At 46.1% G+C, this 15,552-nt stretch overlaps 1 long non-coding RNA gene across 1 annotated transcript in view; it reads left to right on the plus strand.

The window, feature by feature from the left end:
• The first annotated feature begins 6,337 nt into the window (after positions 1–6,337).
• The window catches only part of LOC142468804 (uncharacterized), a 35,934-nt gene continuing 26,719 nt past the window's right edge, over positions 6,338–15,552 (plus strand). The window contains exon 1 of the long non-coding RNA XR_012788872.1: positions 6,338–6,470. This is a non-coding gene — a long non-coding RNA (uncharacterized LOC142468804). The remainder of the gene's footprint in view (positions 6,471–15,552) is intronic.

Genomic DNA, 15,552 nt, shown 5'->3' on the forward strand with positions numbered 1-15,552 from the left:
CCCGGCCGGTCCTCCATCAACTTCTCCCTTCCGGTTCTCCATCCTCTTCTCCCGGCTGGTCCTCCATCCTCTTCTCCCGGCCGGTCATCCATCCTCTTCTCCCTTCCGGTCCTCTATCCTCTTCTCCCGGCTGGTCCTCCATCCTCTTCTCCCGGCCGGTCCTCCATCAACTTCTTCCTTCCGGTCCTCCATCCTCTTCTCCCGACCGGTCCTCCGTCCTCTTCTCCCAGCCGGTCCTCCGTCCTCTTCTCCCGGCCGGTCCTCCGTCCTCTTCTCCCGGCCGGTCCTCCGTCCTCTTCTCCCGGCCGGTCCTCTGTCCTCTTCTCCCGGCCGGTCCTATGTCCTCTTCTCCCGGCCGGTCCTCCATCCTCTTCTCCCGGCCGTTCCTCCATCAACTTCTCCCGGCCGGTCCTCCATCCTCTTCTCCCGGCCGGTCCTCCATCAACTTCTCCCTTCCGGTCCTCCATCCTCTTCTCCCGGCCGGTCCTCCATCCTCTTCTCCCGGCCGGTCCTCCAACCTCTTCTCCCGGCCGGTCATCCATCCTCTTCTCCTGGCCGGTCCTCCATCCTCTTCTCCCGGCCGGTCCTCCATCCTCTTCTCCCGGCCGGTCCTCCGTCCTCTTCTCCCGGCCAGTCCTCCGTCCTCTTCTCCCGGCCGGTCCTCCGTCCTCTTCTCCCGGCCGGTCCTCCGTCCTCTTCTCCCGGCCGGTCCTCCATCAACTTCTCCTGGCCGGTCATCCATCCTCTTCTCCCAGCCGGTCCTCCATCCTCTTCTCCCGGCCGGTCCTCCATCCTTTTCTCCCGGCCGGTCCTCCATCAACTTCTCCCTTCCGGTCCTCCATCCTCTTCTCCCGGCCGGTCCTCCATCCTCTTCTCCCGGCCGGTCCTCCAACCTCTTCTCCCGGCCGGTCATCCATCCTCTTCTCCCGGCCGGTCCTCCATCCTCTTTTCCCGGACGGTCCTCCATCCTCTTCTCCCGGCCGGTCCTCCATCAACTTCTCCCTTCCGGTCCTCCATCCTCTTCTCCTGGCCGGTCCTCCATCCTCTTCTCCCGGCCGGTCCTCCATCCTCTTCTCCCGGCCGGTCCTCCATCCTCTTCTCCCTGCCGGTCCTCCACCATCTTGTCCCAGCCGGTCCTCCATCCTCTTCTCCCGGCCAGTCCTCCATCCTCTTCTCCTGGCCGGTCCTCCATCCTCTTCTCCCGCTGCCCTCCTTTGCCCCCTTTCCCGCGTTCCTCCATACCCCCCAGCTTGCGCACCCCTGCCCTAGAGTATATATACCTTCTACATTATACAAATGTAAATAATGGAATAAAGAGAAATAGAAAAACTATAACCCAGTCATTCCCAAAATATATGGACATTTTAGTTGGTAAACATGTAATTGGATGTTAAAAATAAAAACAATCATATTTACTAAACGGTGCAATTCCACAAGACACCTTGCAGACTATCATGGGAACTAGCCAAAGCTGTTTATTGCCATAGCACTGCTTAGAAGAAACAGCCATCCATATGCTAAATGTACTAAATAAATATATCAAACCCAACTGATTCAAAACATTAATTGTGATTTGCAGTTCTCGTATCTTGCCCCTTGATGGCGCCACTGACCTTCCTTTCCTCATACAATTTGTTACTGTAGTTAAGGTAAGGAAGGTTTATGATGCAGAATCTGAGACTGTTCTGCACTCTCCTACAATCCCAGTTCCACCTGACCTGTTATTTATTCATGTACCGCAGGATGCCTTGCAGTCGGCTGTCGGGACTAAATGTGTTTGCGCTGAGCTGGGGTGCTCAGTAAAATATTTAAACACAAGCAAATGCTCTCTTAACCCATGCAGCAGCAGCAGCAGCAGCAGCAGCAGCAGCAGCAGCAGCAGCAGCAGCAGCAGCAGCAGCAGCAGCAGAAGAAGAAGAAGAAGAAGAGAAGTCTGTAAGACAATGTAATGTGCTGATTGTATCTGTTGGTGAAAGCTACTTTATCACACCCATGGGATCTGTTTATTAGGCAGGGATACAGGTCATATCATGCAGTAAAGAGGTTAAGGTATTGAATGGTGTAGGACCTGCCTCACTCTGGCATGGTGGCAGGCCTAACACTTTTGGCAAAAAGAATGGAAATAAGAAGACCCCTCTTTTACAATGAATGAAAAAAACAGGTTTCATATTTGTAATTCACTTTTTAATGAGCTAAAGGTCAGGACGAGAGATGCTCTTATCTTGTTGCATTGCAAATATATCGGTTAAACACAGCAGAATGCCTACTAAGACCGTGAAATTAAGTGTTATATACAGTATAATGGTTCATTTTGGGATAATGCAGGAATGCTAAATTAAGTTCTATATAAAGTCTAGTAGCCGTATGGCTCCTATAGAAGTGGAGACTTTTTGTTGGTTGGGTTATCTTTAATGGACCAACATTGTGAGTGGAGAGTTTGTGCTGACCTTTGAAGTTTGCTAGTTCTGCATACAGAAAAAAACAAGAACGGAGCGCACACCTCAGGGTGTAGTATGTACATTTTACTTGGCTAGAAAAGATAAAAATGTAGGACTACAAACCTGACGGACGCGTCAGTGGAAGGAAGGGGAGCCCTGCAGTCAATCCTGAACAATAAGACCACAGAAGTGCCCACATTAAGTGCTCTCAATACTGACTATTATTACTGTGATTTATTTGTATTTATTACACTTTTTTGGTTTGAGCGCCCTTAAGCTGAGGCTTATTTTTCTTAGTGCACACACTGGCATCAATTCCAGTTGGTTTCAAATTGGTTTGGTGCATGCACAGTACTCCTACAGCAATCTGGGAGAACTACTAATTATTCTAATACTAGCTGAGAGACCCGGCGTTGCCCGGGATGTAAATGCGTAATAGGTAGTATTATTTATAAATTGTGGAACAATAGGTGAGTATTTGTTGTAAAGGTTGGATAATAATGTTGAAAAGAAAGATGGAAGAAAATGTAATACGATGTTGTTTAAAAATGGTTTATTGTAACCACACCGCAGTACAATGTATATTTTGGTGACATATGTGATGTGAAAATGTGAGGCGTGTGTCCTGCTAGGGTGTGAGTGTGTGTGAGGCGGCGGGTGGGTGTTCAGTACGGGTGGCGCGTGGGTAGTGAGTGCTGGCTGTGGGTTGGGGTCCTGCTAGGGTGTGAGGCGGCGGGTGTGTGGCGAGTGCGGGTGACAGCTGGTCAGTGATATTGTTGCGTAGGGGCAGGATGCGGCAGGTGTGTGTCGAGTGTGTGGGGTGGGTGAGAGGCGGCGGGTGTGTGTCGAGTGTGGCGGGTGTCTGTTGAGTGCGTGCGGCGGCTGTGTGGCGTAGGGGTGTGAGCGGTGGGCGGGTGAACGGCAGAAGTGCGGGTGGGCGAAAGGCAGAGGCGGAAGGGCGGACGAAAGGCGTTGAAGGAGGGGAGGTGAGGTCGGAGGGGTGGTGAGGGGGGGTGGTGGGGGGTGGTGAGGGAAGGTGAAGGGGGGGTGGAGGGGAGGTGAAGGGGGGGCGGAGGGGAGGTCAGAGGGGAGGTGAGGAGGATGGGTGGTGAGGGGGGGTGGTGGGGGATGGTGAGGGGAGGTGAAGGGGGGGCGGAGGGGAGGTGAAGGGTGGTGGAGGGGAGGTGAAGTGGGGGTGGAGGGGAGGTGAAGGGGGGGTGGAGGGGAGGTGAAGGGGGGGTGGAGGGGAGGTGAAGGGGGGGTGGAGGGGAGGTGAAGGGAGGGTGGAGGGGGGTGGAGGGGGGGTGGAGGGGAGGTGGAGGGGATGTGGAAGGGAGGGGAAATGGAGTGAGGGGAGGTGAAGGGGGGTGAGGGGAGGTGAAGGGGGGTGAGGGGAGGTGAAGGCCGCTCACTCACCCGTCCGGCCGCTCCCTCACCTGTCCGGCAGCTCCCTCACCCGTCCGGCAGCTCCCTCACCCGTCCGGCAGCTCCCTCACCCGTCCGGCAGCTCCCTCACCCGTCGGGCAGCTCCCTCACCCGTCCGGCAGCTCCCACGTGGATCTGAGGCGGGAGGCAGCGTGTTGTGGCCGCTCCCCCGCTGTGTCCCGGGCGCTCGCTCCGCTCCCCCGCTGACTGTAGCGGCGTCGGGGGGGAGGGGGAGGAGTGAAAGCGTGGGAAACAGGGAGAGGCGGAGGAAGAGGCGGAGCCTCCGGGACCGGCAGGTAAGAGAGCGGGAGATGTGCTGCTAACACTGTGAGCCCCGCTAATGTATGTAACACCCCCCCCCCCCAGTGTGTGTGTGTGTGTTTGTGTCTCCTTCACTCCGCCTCAGGCCTCGGTGGCGGGCGGGCCAAGGGAGCAATCTCATTGGCCTGGCCCAAGATCCAATGAGATTGCCGCTAGGGACACGGGGAGGGACACAGGGAGACACATACAGACACGGACACATAGGACACTTTCAGAAATATATAGTAAGATATATTGAGTAGTGATCAGCATTTTATTTTCATATGTTAGTTCTGCATACAGTAGTATATTTGTATGTATGAAGAACTCATGTTGGTTTATTAAAAGGAATCACGTTTTATAGCCAACCTACAGTGACGGAAATAAACCATTGGCAGCCACTGGGGTTAAAGCGTTAACATGTCATGAAACATAGCCAGTCATTATTGCAAGAGCTCATGTTCTGTAAGAACTGCGAAGCACTCAGAGACCCTTGGCTTCAATCCTGTAATAAAAAAAATATATCTTCGTGGACTGTCACACATTTATGATAAAGCGCAATAATATGTCTGTTACAAGGTATTGTGCTTGTGTTCTAGCACACATTATAACCTTACATGATGACAATGTACTTAATTGCTTAATTTTTTATGTACACTGGCGACACACTTTATTCGAGCTTGGCTAGTCCCACGAATTCGGGTATACCCGGGTGTATTGAGGTTTGTGACTGTTTTCTGCCCGAGTGCATTGAGTTATTTTCCAAGCAGGGATTGAAACATTTTATTCCCGCTGGCTGCAATACTGCACAGTATATATATATATACTGCATTACAATTCATGAATTTATGCCATGTGGTAGACACACGAAGCATTGCAGCCTATTAAATCCTAATCATTATCATTTAACAGATCAGCCGCCCATCAGCCAGGCATGAACCCAGGCTGGGAAGGCAAATGCAACGGGGCTTGTCAGAGGTGAGGAGTGGCGCATTCCAGGTATCTGCCAGGTACATACCGGGTATTTGCTCGAATAAAGTGTGTCGCAGCAGTATGTGTAGCCCTGTTTCCCCCTAAACAAGAAGGTTACCGGTGCTGCCGCTACCTGTTGGCTCACTTAAGGCCTAGTGCATCACTACTTACACGCGTCTTACACTTTGTCCAATTCACAGCAGGTTTATTGTAGAGAAACAGCAACAATGTATCTGGACCGACGTGGACGTTCAGATGAAGACCACGGAAGACCTGAAACACTGTTGCTGTTTCTCTACAATATCAGCAGCAAACAGCAAATGGCGCACAGCCAGGGAGCCAGGTGAAATAAAAAGTTCAAAGTCCTTTATTTCAGTACATGACTGATATCATAACCCCCATGGGGAGTCCTTGATAAAGGACCTACCGGTCCGAAACGCGTAGGAGGTGCGTTTTTGTCCCCATGGGGGATCTGATATCAGTCATGTACTGAAATAAAGGACTTTGAACTTTTTATTCCACCTGGCTCCCTGGCTGTGCGCCATTTGCTGTTTGCTGCTGGTACTGGATTCTTCTTCATGCCTGGCAGGCCATTACTACTTTCCCTGGAGACTGCAGGAGTGGGTAAGAGACATTATTTCTGACCAACATAGCTGAGTACTTTGATGCTTTTATTGTTCATAGTGACTCACAGGTCTATTTGGCATACACCCACTCCTTAGAACTCCTATTGGAATTTTTGTATACCAAGATTGGTCTAATTGGATGAAGTTATACTGGGTGGAGCACCCTATATCTTTTCCTTGCTCTACAATATACCTACTTTGAATTGGACACAAGAAGCTTGTACAGTAAGTTAGCGATGTACTAATAAATTACCATGACACCGCTATATAACCACATCTATTCGCCAACAACTTGCTTCCATATGAGCTGAGGGGCATTGATGAGTCTCTGGAAACCAGATATTATTTGTAATTGGCAACAACATTTGTGCAGATATGAAGAACATGAGACTCTGTGCATTTTCTCCTCCATTACTTCAGTCCATGGCTCAGCGCTTTGCAGGGTTAATTGAGCAATCTTGGTGAGGTTATGTTGCACCATACAGAACAGCACATATTGTACACATTGTAATGGGATAGATCTATGAGTATCTGTCAGTTTTCTCCCTCCTTGATCACAGACTTCTTGCTGAGGAGGTGTAAGACTTTTGCATAATAGAGCTGCATCGAATACAAGGCACGTGATTAGCATGTGATGTAGCTGCAAGAAAAAAGCAAAACAACAGGGTCCTGGGTGTTGATGGAGTGATCTCACAGCGGCCATGTACAGGTATGTGAGTCAGACTAGGGGATGTGTAAGGACGGTTCGTGAAGTAGCAGCAGTAACAAAACATTCCTGTTATGGCCCATGGAAACCTCTACATAATTACATCATCTCTCTTCCTCAGGCTTCTATTACTGTCACCATCTCTGGGATACTGTTTAATCTGCGATCCGCAGAGTTATTAACATTCAGGCCCAGTATTTTTTAAATGCAAATGTTATCTCTCTCTCTCTCTCTCTCTCTCTCTCTCTCTCTCTCTCTCTCTCTCTCTCTCTCTCTCTCTCTCTCTCTTCTCTCTCTTCTCTCTCTTCGCTCTCTTCTCTCTCTTCTCTCTCTTCTCTCTCTTTTCTCTCTTCTCTCTCTTCTCTCTCTTCTCTCTCTTCTCTCTCTTCTCTCTCTTCTCTCTCTTCTCTCTCTCCTTCCCCATGTGATTATTAACATTGATATGTCCTGTGATAAGAAAGAGTTTGAGAACTACAGTACATCCCTGGACAATAACAGATCTACGGGGAATATTTACCAAGGTCTCCTGGCTTTTAAACCAGAGCAAAAACAGTAAAAAAACAAAAGCACCATATTTATCCCCTACGCGGTATCCCATTGCAAGCAACTGGAGTATTTCTTTCCATAAATCTGCTGCCGGTTCTCCCTAGTTTTGTAGCCAGAAGACTTTAGAAAATAACCCATTTGTATCAGCACACACTTGGAGCAATGCGGATGCAAAGCGAGGATCCCCATCTGGCCGTATCAAGGAGCTTTGGTCCAGTGTGGCCACATTGGCATTGGTTTGCAGTTATAGAGGAGTTACACGATTCTCATTGGCCGTGCAGATATATGATGAGATGTATGAAATTCGGCTTCTCAGCGCATTATTATTTCTCCCTGTATTCTGCATTAACATATTTGCCTTTTCTGACGGGGCTGATAACATACCCGGCTAGCAAAGCTAGCTGAGAAGATAAAACTTATACAAATGAATGTCCCTGTTATCTGATAACCGTGTAGCAGAGTATTCATTATACCCATTATTAACACCACATTTTGTAAGGCTGCACGTGCAGAATAAAAAGACATCTTATGCAAACCAGAGATCTGTTGGCTGCTTTTGCTAGGTGTGCACTTTGCACTTGGTGCTACTCTGCTGCAGCCTTGAATCAGCGGCATAGGGAGGAGATAATAGAGATTCATTGAATAATGATACGCTCCTTTATACAACACAGTAGGGCGTTGAGAGAGAGTCAGTACAGTGTGACATGGGGCACTTCAGCCAATGACACCTACTGCGCTTCTTTCTAGGAGCAGTGAGACGTGTTCATATACTGTAGTGGTTGGTTATACTGATAGTAAAACATACTGGACACCTAACAAGCTCCTATTGAACCCCCAAAATAACCACAACATATATATAAGCAAATGAGTGTCACAGAGGAGTGCTACTGAGCATGGCAATATATATTTAAAACCAGAGACAGAACATAAAACACAGACAGAGCTCAGTGCACATCCAGTGAAACTTATACACGGTACAGTGCCTAAATATATATGTATAAATATCTATTAAATAAAATGGTCTTTTAGTTTAACATTTTTGGCCAAAATTGTTGTAAGTCCCTGAGCCACTGCACGGCAGACCACATTTCCAGGGGTCCCTAACACTAATATAAATTCTTAATAACCTGTGTAATAACAGGAAGAATGATTTATAATAAATCTGTCAATATTAGTTGCAAAGTTCTAAGTCTGATTGAAGCTTTTAATAACCTGTACATTACCAGGAAAAGCACTCTGTATTAGTGTAAGGAATCCGCTCCACGGTTTACTGGTTACCTTACCTTGCAGACCGGTGCAGTTCTGGAACAGCTTTCCTGAGGTTTGCTGCAGCCTGGATTCACTCAAAGCAATACACACTCCCTCTGGTATCTACTGCAGCTGTGCAGCCTTTCATTGCAAACTATACTTGCATTCACTCATTAGGGGCAGGACCTTCACACAGATACCAGTCTTGATACTGGGACTGGTCCATAGGTTGGGACAGGATTTCAGAAAAAAATGTACCAACCCTTACCTCAGCGGGGTCCGAGTTTGTGAGGCCGAGCATACTGTCAGGGTTCTGCTCGCCACAAACCAGGACCGGACCGCGAGGCTGAGGTGGGGTTGTAAAAGCACCGACCTGAGACCGCGCAGGACAGGAGACATCAGGATAAACATTGTACAGGCAAGAGTTCGGCAACAGGTAGTCAGGAGAGCCCCGCTTCAGCTTAGGAGCGCGGGGTTGGCCTTTGCGCGAGCGACGACCATGGCCCATGGTGCTGGTCACAGGAGATGGTAGGCAGACCAGAATAGCACACCGTCTTGCTGCACGGGTGCACCAGTGCTACAACGCAAAAGTCCTGAGCGGCAAGGGAATCCACTGTTTCAGCGCAGGAACCAGGACACGGCCTCTCTATATTAGGGAAAGAGTAGGCCCCAGGAACCAGGAAGCTGTAGATACAGGGAAACCTCCGCTACAGTGCAGGAATCCAGGAGACTGCAGAACGCAGGGACGAACCTCTACTTTAGTGCAGGAATCCAGGAGGCTGAAGGACGCAGGAACGAAACCTCTGCTTCAGCACAGGGGAACAGAAGCTGAAGGACGCAGGGAATACCTCCGTATCAGCATAAGGGAACAAGCGGCTTGAAGGGAGCTGAAGGATGCAGGACGTAACCTGGAATCAGCATTGGAGAACAAGCGGCTTGAAGGAAGCTGAAGGACACAGGGCGGAACCTGGTATCAGCAAAGGAGAACAAGCTAGAGCTTGTGGCAAAACAGTTGACATCCAGTTAGGACTATGCTCGGCCAGGAGCATTATGGGCAAGCAATACTTAAAGGCCAGCGGGCCAATCCCCGGCGGGGGTATGAAGGTCCTGCCCCTAATGAGTGAATGCAAGTATAGTTTGCAATGAAAGGCTGCACAGCTGCAGTAGATACCAGAGGGAGTGTGTATTGCTTTGAGTGAATCCAGGCTGCAGCAAACCTCAGGAAAGCTGTTCCAGAACTGCACCGGTCTGCAAGGTAAGGTAACCAGTAAACCGTGGAGCGGATTCCTTACAATTAGATTTGTCACAACCATACTACAAGCAAGCAAGTTCCCCTGAGTGGGAGATGCTATGGAGTGAGCTTCTAACCATTTAAATGTGGGAGGGGGTAAGCTTCAATTAGGTAGGAGGTTGCCACCCTCCAATCAGCTAAGACTAGCTGAACAAGAATTGTAAAACATACTGGACACCTGACAAGCTCCTATTGAACCCCCAAAATAACCACAACATATATATAAGCATATGAGTGTCACAGAGGAGTGCTACTGAGCATGGCAATATATATTTAAAACCAGAGACAGAACATAAAACACAGACAGAGCTCAGTGCACATCCAGTGAAACTCATACACGGTACAGTGTAGGCACTGTACCATGTATGAGTTTCACTGGATGTGGACTGAGCTCTGTCTGTGTTTTATGTTCTGTCTCTGGTTTTAAATGGTTATACTGATAGCCAGCGATGTGACTATTGTGTAACCAGTACTGCGTATGTATTGTTTCACAGTACTGCGTATGTATTGTTTCACAGTACTGCGTATGTATTGTTTCACAGTACTGCGTATGTATTGTTTCACAGTACTGCGTATGTATTGTTTCACAGTACTGCGTATGTATTGTTTCACAGTACTGCGTATGTATTGTTTCACAGTACTGCGTATGTATTGTTTCACAGGCCACTGTGCTCCGCTCTGTTTGTTTACCAGTTCCTTCTCCATACAGCACTGTACAGTATATAGATTTATCCTCTTCAGACAAAGAGATGTGAAAAACATCCACTTATCAAACACAGGTGCGTTGTGCAAGGGAACACAACACACCTTTGGTTCATGTACAGTAGCCCTTTAAACGGTCAATCCTTCCTAGGACTGAAGTGTACTAATGGCAGTGACATGGTTAAGGGCTCAGTCCCGCCTAGGACAAAGTGTACTAATGGCAGTGACATGGTTAAGGGCTCAGTCCCGCCTAGGACAAAGTGTACTAATGGCAGTGACATGGTTAAGGGCTCAGTCCCGCCTAGGACTAAGTGTACTAATGGCAGTGACATGGTTAAGGGGTCAGTCCCGCCTAGGACAAAGTGTACTAATGGCAGTGACATGGTTAAGGGGTCAGTCCCGCCTAGGGACAAAGTGTACTAATGGCAGTGACATGGTTAAGGGGTCAGTCCCTCCTAGGGACAAAGTGTACTAATGGCAGTGACATGTTTAAGGGGTCAGTCCCGCCTAGGACAAAGTGTACTAATGGCAGTGACATGGTTAAGGGGTCAGTCCCTCCTAGGACAAAGTGTACTAATGGCAGTGACATGGTTAAGGTGTCAGTCCCTCCTAGGGGCAAAGTGTACTAATGGCAGTGACATGGTTAAGGGGTCAGTCCCGCCTAGGACAAAGTGTACTAATGGCAGTGACATGGTTAAGGGGTCAGTCCCTCCTAGGACAAAGTGTACTAATGGCAGTGACATGGTTAAGGGGTCAGTCCCTCCTAGGACAAAGTGTACTAATGGCAGTGACATGGTTAAGGGGTCAGTCCCTCCTAGGGGCAAAGTGTACTAATGGCAGTGACATGGTTAAGGGGTCAGTCCCTCCTAGGACAAAGTGTACTAATGGCAGTGACATGGTTAAGGGGTCAGTCCCGCCTAGGACAAAGTGTACTAGATTTTAAGCAGCACACCTGAGGAGAAGCCAAATATGCTTTATACCAGTAACTATAACTATAACAATAACTAGTGATATAGTAAGTCTATGAGCTAAGTCCACTGATCCGCTGAAATGTATTAACTCTGAACTAAAACAGCTCCATAACGGAGACTGATGACTTCATCACTAGTTATTTAGGCATGGTATAAAGTATATTTGGCTTCTCCTCAGATGTGCTGCTTAAAATGTATTATCTTGGCTCCCTGAGAAACTCTGTGTTGCTACACCACACTCAGTCACAATATTACTTACTGAGCACTCTCATATATATTATATATAGAAAGGAGTGTGGTGGGGAGATTGCGAGATATTATTATCTTAGATATTATACTCATCCACTAGCATTCTCTTTAGGCAAATTGTGCTTTCACCATATACCTTTATCATATACCCCCCTCTGGATTCAGAGGTGTATGTGTGGCATTTGATTAGAACTAGTTGCACTCTATGAGGTTCACCTACTTCTCAGTTTTGCTCAGAGTATAATTATATCAATTAATGCATTATTGAGGCTTTTCACTGATCTCTGGTGGCTATTTCCATCAGTGCTGATCTGTACCTATAATTCCCTATCACCTCACCAGCAGTATACCATGCTTGAGTGATTATATATGCATTAGGGGATATAGGTACCCTGTTTAATATATTTTTAACTGCTGTTACATCAACACTCGGTAATATATGTTTGACGTAATAACATTACAAGTTACATTTTAATGCTAGTGGTGTGCATGTACAGTAAGTGAATTTCTTCTGAGGTACAGTCTCGATGTGCCCAACATTTTACTGATTCACTTTCAGTTCACAGTTTGCAACCACTTTACAGTTATTAACGTATTTATTTTGTTTATTTGTATGGTTTATAGTTGATCACTCCCTATCCCCACCCCCTTTTTCCTCGTCTGTATCTCTATGCTGAGAACACACGCATGTACCTCCCGACCCCTGACTTCCCCGTTTCTCTACTATCCCATATCACTAATTGTCTCTCTATTATATCTTCCTGGATGTCTTAACATGTCCAAAACAGAACTCCTAACCTTTCCTCCTTTTACTGTAACTTCACAATCTTGTCAACATCCCAAACCCACTACTTACGGACATGGCTGGTACAAGTATATATGTGACAGGGACAAACTCCATGCTGTCTCACAATGAAAAGAAACATCTGCCTTTATTTGTAGAAGCTTTTTCTGTACAGATTGTAAGCCCCTAATATAATTTGTATTGGTTTTAGTTTGTTTCTTATTGTGTTTGTCTTTCTAGTTAATAAAACTACTGTTCACCCACTGCACCATGCTGCAGAATATATAGCGCTTTACATATCAACAATAATAGTAACTAATTTGCATCATTCTCACTGACGCACTTCCTACCTCACCTGCTGATCTAAAAGCTGTTATTTGTGACTTAAACATAACGTGTCATTGTTGTAATGGAATCCTTTTGATATTAATAATGATACCATCACATCTAGTTTTCTGTTCCATACTTTGCTTTTTTATGTTGATGTTGCTATTCGGTGAGCTTGTTTTTATCCACCGTTTTGATGTTACATCCGTACATGTTATCTGTTTTATATAATAAGTTTATTACAAACATTATGGAAATGTTACTTATTCCTCAACAATTTCTTTCTGAAAACAGGACAATAGAATAATTTGGGATGTATAACTTCTCTAAACAGCTTTTGTCGTTCATATGTGCTGCGCTTAACAAGTAAAGCGTAGAAGCCTATACATTGTTTTGGATTTAAGAATCGTTCAATCTTTACGTGACTTACAAAATATACAATGGGAACATGAATGCCACCACCTCTGGGGTGTAATCTTCGCATCAGATTATAGTTAGTATGGTATGTATGAGCCATACTACTCCTTAAACTAACGGAAGAAAATATTTACAGATGCATTGTTACCCGGTGGATAAACCCCTCATCCGAATCCTTGGGGTCAAACCTCCCATATTAGGATACCTAACCCCATCACTAACCCTTACTACACCCACCCCAAAACACCTAACCCCCACTGCATCTAACCATGGGTACCATCTTATTAGCTAAACATAGCTAATAGTACGGTGGGCCACGGGTATAAATTAACAATGCAATTGTTAAATATAAACACATACCCCTGATGAAGTGGTTATTCCACGAAACGCGTAGGGTTTATTTTGGAAGGCTTTCTACGCTAGTTTATCCAAACTCACTACAGCCTTATTGTTCCTTGGAGGCTTCCGTCCACTGGATATCGTGGAGCTGTGGGGCCGTTTGCTGGCAGACCCAAGCAGGCAGCCATGTGTGAAAATTAACAGTAGAGACATACTGTACTGTAGAAGGCTATTCTCTTTTGAAATACCAAGGCAGCCTGGGCATTAAGGAGACACGAGGGGGAGTGTGTGGGGCAAGAGAGTGAATGTGATCAAATATCTAGCAAATAAAACCACTTTAACTATTTTATGTCTGGTGATCTATGTAAAGGATGTTTTTAAGGAATAGTGCAAATGTGCATATGTACACACATCACTCGCATATACACCATACATACACAGATATACATATACACCATATATATATATATATATATATATATACACACAGATATTCATACGCATACATATACTTATTTTTATATGCAGTGGCAAGAAAAAACTTGTGAACCCCAATGATAATTACGGACATTCCAGTTTTTCCATGACAACCTTATTGAATCAAAACCAATCTTAAATATCCAATAGGGTTTATATTAACCAATTCCATATCTTTTGAAACAAAATGATGTAAGAATTAAATAAACAAGGGGTAATAAAGAGTCAGAGTATGTGCAAAAGTGAGCGAATCCCTGGTTTTATCAGCTAAATTGAAGGGGATAATTAGAATCAGGTGTTTAATAATTAGGTAGCCCTTCAGGTGTGGGTTTAGGAGTCCCCACCTTATATAAAGTTCAGAAACGTTGTGAGTTTGGTCTTCACCATACAGTTGTGTGGAAACACGTCATGCCACGATCAAAAGAAATCTCTGAGGATCTCAGAAAAGCAGTTATTGATGCTTGTAACAGGGGACTTATCCCTGTTCACAAATGTGCCTCTAATGCAGCAGTGTGGTGGTTAACTGCTGGTAGGCAATTAACTAACCCCACCTACCTGATTGCTTAGAAAAGCCTGTCTTGTGAGACAGGAAGAGACTCCTTAGCTCACGGGTGAGCTGAACTTTGGAGCCAGAGCAGAGGTTCTTGAGTCTCCCAGGAGAGACTGACCAAGAGAACACAGATCTCTGGAGCTGACAAATAAGACTTCTAAACCTGGATGCTGACATTTTCTGTGCACACACGGGTGCGGTTCCAGGAGAGCAGAGAAGCTTACTCTACAGCAGCTAACAGATAAGACTTTCATTAACAAGACTTTTTATATCTGTTCATTTCATGCTATGTGTTTGGGGCTGGGAGACATGCTTATCTAAGGGAGATGTGAATTAATTGTATAGTATTCACTAGAAATACTCCCAAGTGAATAGAAGCTTTGTCCCCCCCCCTATGTTTGGATGGTTTCCTGATATTAAGGAAAAGGCACAATAAAGCCTTGTTATAATTTCACCTTACAAAAGTCTCCAATTGTGTACCTCTGTGAGCGTCCGTCTACAATGCTTGTCAGTCTAGAATGGGTACAGAACATTAAGGGTCGGTATAGAAAGAAAACAGGGGGCAAGGGAATCTTCTTGTCAACCCCTCCACGCATTAGTCAATACTCTGATTTTTCATTAGCACTGTGTCCTGCTGCTAAATCCAAGTAGCTCGTTACATGCATAGGAAAGGGGAAAAAGGGCAAAAGTCAAACAATAGTGCATTACATTTTACTAGGAAAAGCACATACACAAGGTAACAATGTTGCCATTACAATGTTAAAAGATTAAATGTGCATATCACCGAACTCAGCAGTCTCGCTGTTTCTCAAAACAGCCCAAGCATCTGATGTTTACGGCCTCCAACTTCTCCAGTCCACGTCGCTTACTTCCTGGAGGTAGGTGCTGCTTCCATCGCCAACACGGTGCCAAGGCAGAGCGTGACTGTCCCAAGAGTCTTAAATTGATTCACCTGCGTCTCTCACTCCAGGGGACTGGATGTGTTAAAAGTCAGCTCCAGCACCCTTCATCAGCGGGGACCGTCTCAAATAGGATATACGTCAGAGAAAGAGAAATTGTGTGGACCTAGGTATCCACAGTGACAATCAATGGATTCAAAAGAACATTTTTATACAGTATGGTGGATTTGTATATTATTTAAAATGTCTTTCTTTGTTATGTATTTAATGTTATGTATTCTATAG

Source organism: Ascaphus truei, chromosome 1 (assembly GCF_040206685.1).
Source record: "Ascaphus truei isolate aAscTru1 chromosome 1, aAscTru1.hap1, whole genome shotgun sequence".
In the NCBI taxonomy this organism is placed as follows: Eukaryota; Metazoa; Chordata; class Amphibia; order Anura; family Ascaphidae; genus Ascaphus; species Ascaphus truei.